Source organism: Populus alba, chromosome 11 (genome assembly GCF_005239225.2).
Source record: "Populus alba chromosome 11, ASM523922v2, whole genome shotgun sequence".
Taxonomy (NCBI): Eukaryota; Viridiplantae; Streptophyta; class Magnoliopsida; order Malpighiales; family Salicaceae; genus Populus; species Populus alba.
Genome location: NC_133294.1, coordinates 1983394 through 1990445, shown reverse-complemented (window position 1 = coordinate 1990445; position 7052 = coordinate 1983394).

Here is a 7052-nt window from a genome sequence, read left to right as displayed (position 1 = left end):
TATAAAATAAATGAGCTAGAATAATGAGATTCAAATTTGTGACCACTTAATTATCAAGGTTTTAATACCATAGCAAAAAATTAATTCAATTCAATAGTTTAAAATAAAAAAAATAATTATAAAAATAATTTTATCAATGATAATAATAATAATAATAATAAAATAATCATTGTGATAGTGATGAAGTATGATATAATGAGATAGTAGGAATATATATTATAGTAAAAACAATAATATATATATATATATTTTAAAAAATAACCCTATCACCATGGAAGGTGATGAATAATTTTCTTTATTAAACATAGAAAATTAAAGGGAATAATGAAAGACTGGTGATATAATAATAATAATAATTTTATTAAGCAGAAAGGTCATTGGAAGGCTTAGTGTTCTAAGTTGAGACAGCAGAATCAAGCTTGGCAGTCTGGTAATCAGTCACAATCTAATGCTCATAGACCACCTCAGGGTTATAAACCACCACACCACAATATTGCAGCAGTAGCTTCCTCAAGCTCTATTACTGATCCTAATATTTTGGCTGAGCAATTTCAGAAGTTTCTCTCCTTGCAGCCACAAGCAATGTCCACTTCTTCTTCCATAGGTCAGTTGCCTCATAGTTCCTCAGGTATGTCATTCTCTGAATAGGTCTTGGATTCTGGTGCTTCTCATCATATGTCTCCAGATTCCTCATCTTTTACCTCTTTGTCCCCTTTGTCCTTCATAAATTTTGCCAATTGCTTGCCCTAGATGGAACAATCCACCAAACTTCTTGTACAGATACTCCTGAGCAAAATGGTGTTGCTGAAAGAAAACATAGGCACATTATTGAAACTGCTCGTTCTCTCTTGTTGTCTGCCTTTGTTCCTAGTGAGTTTTGGGGAGAAGCTATTCTTACTGCTATAAGTTTAATAAATACAATTCCATCTTCTCATAGTTCGGGTCTATCTCCTTTTGAAAAGTTATATGGGTATGTTCCTGATTATTCCTCATTTAGAGTCTTTGGTTGTACTTGTTTCGTTCTTCGTCCTCATGTAGAATGAAGTAAGTTATCCTCTCGATCCGCTATTTGTGTTTTTCTAGGCTATGATGAAGGTAAAAAGGGTTATCGTTGTTTTGATCCAATAACTCAGAAACTTTATGTGTCACGTCATGTTGTCTTCCTTGAGCATATACCTTTCTTTTCTATTCCATCCACCACTCATAACTTGACTAAATCTGATGTTATTAGTATAGATCCATTTTCTGAGGATTCTGATAATGATATCTCTCCCCATGTTTGATCAATTTTTACTCATAACTCTACAGGTATTGGTACTTTACTCTCTGGCACACCTGAAGCTCCATTCTCATCTACAGCCCCTCAAGCTTCATCTGAGATTGTGGATCCACCTCCACGTCAGTCTATCCGTATTCGTAAGTCTATAAAACTACCATATTTTGCTTATTCTTTTTATTCTTCATCATTTACTTCCTTTTTAGCTTCTATTCATTGTCTCTTTGAGCCCTCTTCCTATAAAGAGACAATTCTTGATCTGCTTTGCCAGCAAGCTATGGATGAGGAACTTTCTGCTTTACATAAGATAGATACTTGGGATCTAGTTCCTCTACCTCCTGGTAAAAGTGTTGTTGGTTATCGTTGGGTGTATAAGATCAAGACTAATTCTGATGAGTCTATTGAGCGATAGAAAGCTAGGCTGGTTGCAAAAGGATACTCTTAACAGTATGGTATGGACTATGAGGAGACATTTGCCCCGGTTGCAAAAATGACTACTATTTGTACTCTTATTGATGTAGCATCGATTCGTCAATGGCATATTTCTTAGCTTGATGTTAAAAATGTCTTCTTGAATGGAGATCTTCAAGAAGAAGTTTATATGGCACCCCCTCCTGGTATTTCACATGACTCTAGATATGTTTGTAAGCTTAAGAAAGCATTATATGGTCTCAAACAAGCACCCCGTGCTTGGTTTGAGAAATTCTCTATTGTGATCTTGTCTCTTGGCTTTGTTTCTAGCAGTCATGATTCTGCTCTTTTTATCAAGTGCACTGATGCAGGTCGTATCATTCTGTCTTTATATGTTGATGACATGATTATTACTAGTGATGACATTGATGGTATTTCAGTTTTGAAGACAGAGTTGGCTAGACGATTTGAAATGAAGGATTTGGGTCATCTTCGATATTTCCTGGGTATTGAGATAACATATTCACCTAGAGGTTACCTTCTTTCTCAGTCGAAATATGTTGCAGATATTCTTGAGCGGGCTAGACTTACTGATAACAAGACTGTTGATACTCCTATTGAGGTTAATGCAAGGTACTCTTCTTCTGATGGTTTACCTTTGATAGATCATACTTTATACCGCACTATTGTTGGGAGTTTGGTATATCTCACAATTACTCGTCCAGATATTGCATATGTTGTTCATGTTGTTAGTCATTTTGTTGCTTCTCCTATTACTGTTCATGGGGCAGTTATTCTTCGTATTTTGCGATATCTTCAGGGTACAGTTTTTCAGAGTCTTTTACTCTCATCCACCTCTTCCTTGGAGTTGCGTTCATACTCTGATGCTGATTATGGTAGTGATCCCATAGATCGCAAGTCTATTACCAGGTTTTGTATATTTTTAGGTGATTCTCTTATTTCTTGGAAGAGCAAGAAACAATCTATTGTTTCTCAATCATCCACCAAAGCAGAATATCGTGCCATGACATCTACCACCAAAGAGATTGTTTGGTTACGTTGGTTACTTGCAGATATGAGAGTTTTCTTTTCTCATCCTACTCCTATGTAATGTGACAACCAGAGTTCTATTCAGATTGCTCACAACTCGGTTTTTCATGAGCGAACTAAGCACATTGAAATCGATTGTCATCTTACTCGTCATTATCTCAAGCATGACACCATTACTTTGCTTTTTGTTCCTTCTTTCTTGTAGATTGCAGATTTCTTTACCAAGGCGCATTCCATCTCTCGTTTTCGTTTTTTGGTTGGCAAACTCTCGATGCTTGTAGCTGCCGCATCGTGAGTTTGAGGGAAGATGTTAAATAATATTTATGTAGTCTTATTTATTAAGGGTAAAACAATACTTTCAATTTAACCTATATATACTTTATTTGTATTTAGGTTAAGACAATACATTCATAATATACAGATTATTCAGAATTCTAGTCTCCTTTTTGTGTTTGATCTCAATAAGTTTAACAATCTTCACAACAGGGGTGATTCTTTCTTGAGGAATAAATTAATGGTACGATAAATTAGCTACCAAAACATGATTAATATTAATTAATTTGAAGTATTTAAAGAATTGTAATGTCACTCAAAGATATCATAATTATATTACTTAAGGGAACATCATCGTATCGTAAGAATAGAAAGGACAAATTGTTAGAAACTATATGTATCATGTAGTGTGAATATATTTAAGAGAGCAATCAATGTCATTATCTTAATTTGTAGAAAAGGATGTGCTTCTTATAATTATTCTTTCTTAATTTCAAAGAAAAATTAAACAATTGCAGTGAGAAAACAAATACTCTCAAAATCATTTTAATGAATAATTATCTATTATTTACATATTATATTGTTAGTTTGCTGATTTCATTACTGATTTTTATCATTAACAAATTTTAGTTTTATTTGCAACAGATTATGTAGTTATTAACAGCCCTCTTTTTAGCAGTGATTGTTAAAGATAAACTCTGAACGGTGATAATTGCATGAATTGAGTGTGTAGATCAGGAAAAAAATTAATTAGACGATGATATATATATTATGGAATGCTACAATATATAAGTCCGTGTCATATGATGTTTGATTCACAAGGGTTTGTTACATTTTCTCATGGTGAGCTCTCAATATTTGCGCATGTTGATCTAAAAAAAAAAAACTAATGTGTGAGCCTTATAATATGGTTTCTAGGGAAGGTAATTCGTTGAGTTTTATGCCTTAAAAATATGTGATGAGTTGGTTTGATTACACAATATTAGGAGGATCCTTGCAAATTGTTAATCGCCATTCTAAATAATTTGATCTTAGCTTTACGATTTATCTATGGATGTTCATTGGGCTTTTACAACTTTTTAGTATCATGCACAAATCCCTAATAAATTGGTATCAGAATAGAAGTCTGCGCTAACATTATATGATATTAATCCAATAAATTCATTCATACCAATTTGAATGGGTTGTTTTTTTTTTTCTTCAATCTCTTTAACATTACACTCTACAAGATATGGTAATACAAGTTATTTTATTAGTCCGTAGAGGTCCAATGTGACTGGTTTTCAATAAAAGCAACCCATGTTTATGAAATTTGATTAATTGTCACGTGTGAGACCAATATCCTACTCAAAATCTTTGTCAAATAAAATGCTTAATTATCAAATTCTTATCCAAATATAGTGTAAAAATAGTAATTTATTCATAATTATTAATTGAAATTGTTATTATATATATAGCTTTGTTCATCCCTTAGTTTGCTACATTTCTGCAATGCGTAAAAAATGAAGATAGTTTTTACTATTTATAAACCTCTTGTTGACTGTCAGGCTTATAAATTTATCAATGACAAAGGATGTTCATTGATGTGATATTTAGTGTATTTATATTTATATTTAAAATCAAAATCAAAATGCATTTTCCTTCCTTAACCAGCAGCAGTGAAGAGCATTCAAGCAATCAATTCGGTCATAAATAGAATAAGAAAATCAACTTCGAAAGGGACAATAAAAATAACTATTAAATAAAAGATCAATATTAATTAATTAAAATTTTCCAAGCCATAGCCCTGCCCCGAGCTTTCAGTTTTGGTTTTCGTGGTGCATGATTTTGTTTATAATAATAATATTATCGATAAAATAAATTCAAGAATTACAATGTTAATTATATATTTTATCAGTAATTCTATCAATATTATATATAATTATTTTTTAAAAAATAAAACCAACAATGCAATTAAAAAAATAAAACAGAACTAAATTAAAATAAAAATTTGTAATCTTAATTTTTAAAAAAATATATATTATTAAATATAATTTATCTATCTACTTGACAAAATATAAAGAATGAGATAAAAATAGATCTTTACCGGAAGTAAGAGAGCAAGGTGGAACATAGATGCTAGTGATATATGCCAACAACTACGAGAACATTCAATTTATCCCTCATGTTAGCTTCGTCAACTCTACATTGGGTTGTCTTAGCTTAAATTTGCTCTTGTACAATTACATATATGATCAATAATTACCAACTCGATTTGGGTTATAAGGTTAAGACACTTCAACCCACTTGTATATCCTTGTTCGTCATGTTAGAAAATACTATAAACTTGATTTATATACCTACTAGTACATAGATTTAACATCCAACCATAAATTTAGATTGAGTTTTGGATGAGTTGAAGAATCATCTTCATATCTCTTATGCAATCAAGTATTATATGTTTCTTGAGAAAAAATGCAATCAAGTATTATATGTTTCTTGAGAAAAAAAACTAGTCATAACATAAATTAAAAATAATAACTAAAAAAAATATTTAAATTGTGAAATGTTTTCATTAAATAACTCACCATTTGTTTTCATTGTATTACCCTTATATTATAAAATCAAACTTCATTATATCAAATGACAAACAAATATAATTTTTTTAAATCTCAAATAAATCCTAAGAAGTACAAAATCATACCTTTATACCATAATTTTCTCAAGGAAAAAGCTATAAATATATAAAAAAATTATATATAGTACATAAAATATCAAAAAATTAACAAAAAAAAAGGGTTTATAATAAAAATAAATAGATTTACTTAGTTGATGTGACGAGTCTTCAAAAAGATAGGGATACTAACATAATGAATGTTAGGATGACTGAAACAATAAAAGTTAAATTTGTGAGAAGATGAGCTACAACCTATGAAACATTTTTTTATTGGTTATTTACCTTGATTATTACTTAACATACCCTGTGAAACCAATGATAATTTAATTTTCATGAGCATATACTAACATCACCTGTATTGTCATGGTAGCCTCGCTTGCTCATTAAAGTGACCGTTATCAATAAACAATCATTATTAATCAATAATTAAGTTGAGCTTATTGTATGCTTGCAACCTAAAAATATTACGGGAACAACCCTAAATAAAATTCAAAGTGAAAATTTCATGTTTTATTCTCGGATATAACAATAAACAAGGAGTAAATACTCCAAATAGAAAAGTGATGCCACAAAAGGCACATTTATGTTTTTCATAGCAATAAATGATAGAGACTTAAAGGAGTAAATTACTCCAAGGAGTAAATACTTGTTTTCATAGCAATAAACAAGGAGTAATACTCCAAATAGAAAGATGAACCAATAAATCAAGATTTGATGAATCATTGAAATAAAATAGTAAATAAAATAGAAGGCAGACAATAAAAAAATTAAAAACACAGTGTTTTAAAGTAATTGAATAGACGATATAAAGTCACATGCCAAAAAAAAAAATTAATATTTAAAATAAGATATAATTAACTTGCTCTATATACAAAGTAGATTTAGAATATAAAAGAATTTTACCAAAAGCATAATTTAATTATATATATTTTATTCAACTCATGTAGAATTATATTGCCATAACAACAAAATATATAATGAAATAGAGTAGAAACAAATTATACAAGATGTTTTATCATCCTCTTTAAGATGACTGAAATAATTGTGATTGTCTTGAATAGTTCTCTCCCTTGATTTCTTCCTTTTGTTAATTAGGAAATAGTCAAGAATATTTACTGGATTATTTTCTTAATAATAACAAACCCCATTCTTTCGCTATATGATGAGGAAATTATCGAGGATCTAACTCAGTAATTGAAATCTCATTCTTCGATAGTGGGACAGTCTTAAGCTGGGATTGCTTCATCCTTGAAGTATAGCTGATCAATGAAGAAGCTGGTTGATATGTTCTTCTGCTAATAAAAAATGCTGGTTTAGAAGGTATTTGTAAATTAAAAGAAGAGTTGCTTAGCATCAGAACAACTGAAGCCATTGTCGGCCTGTCAG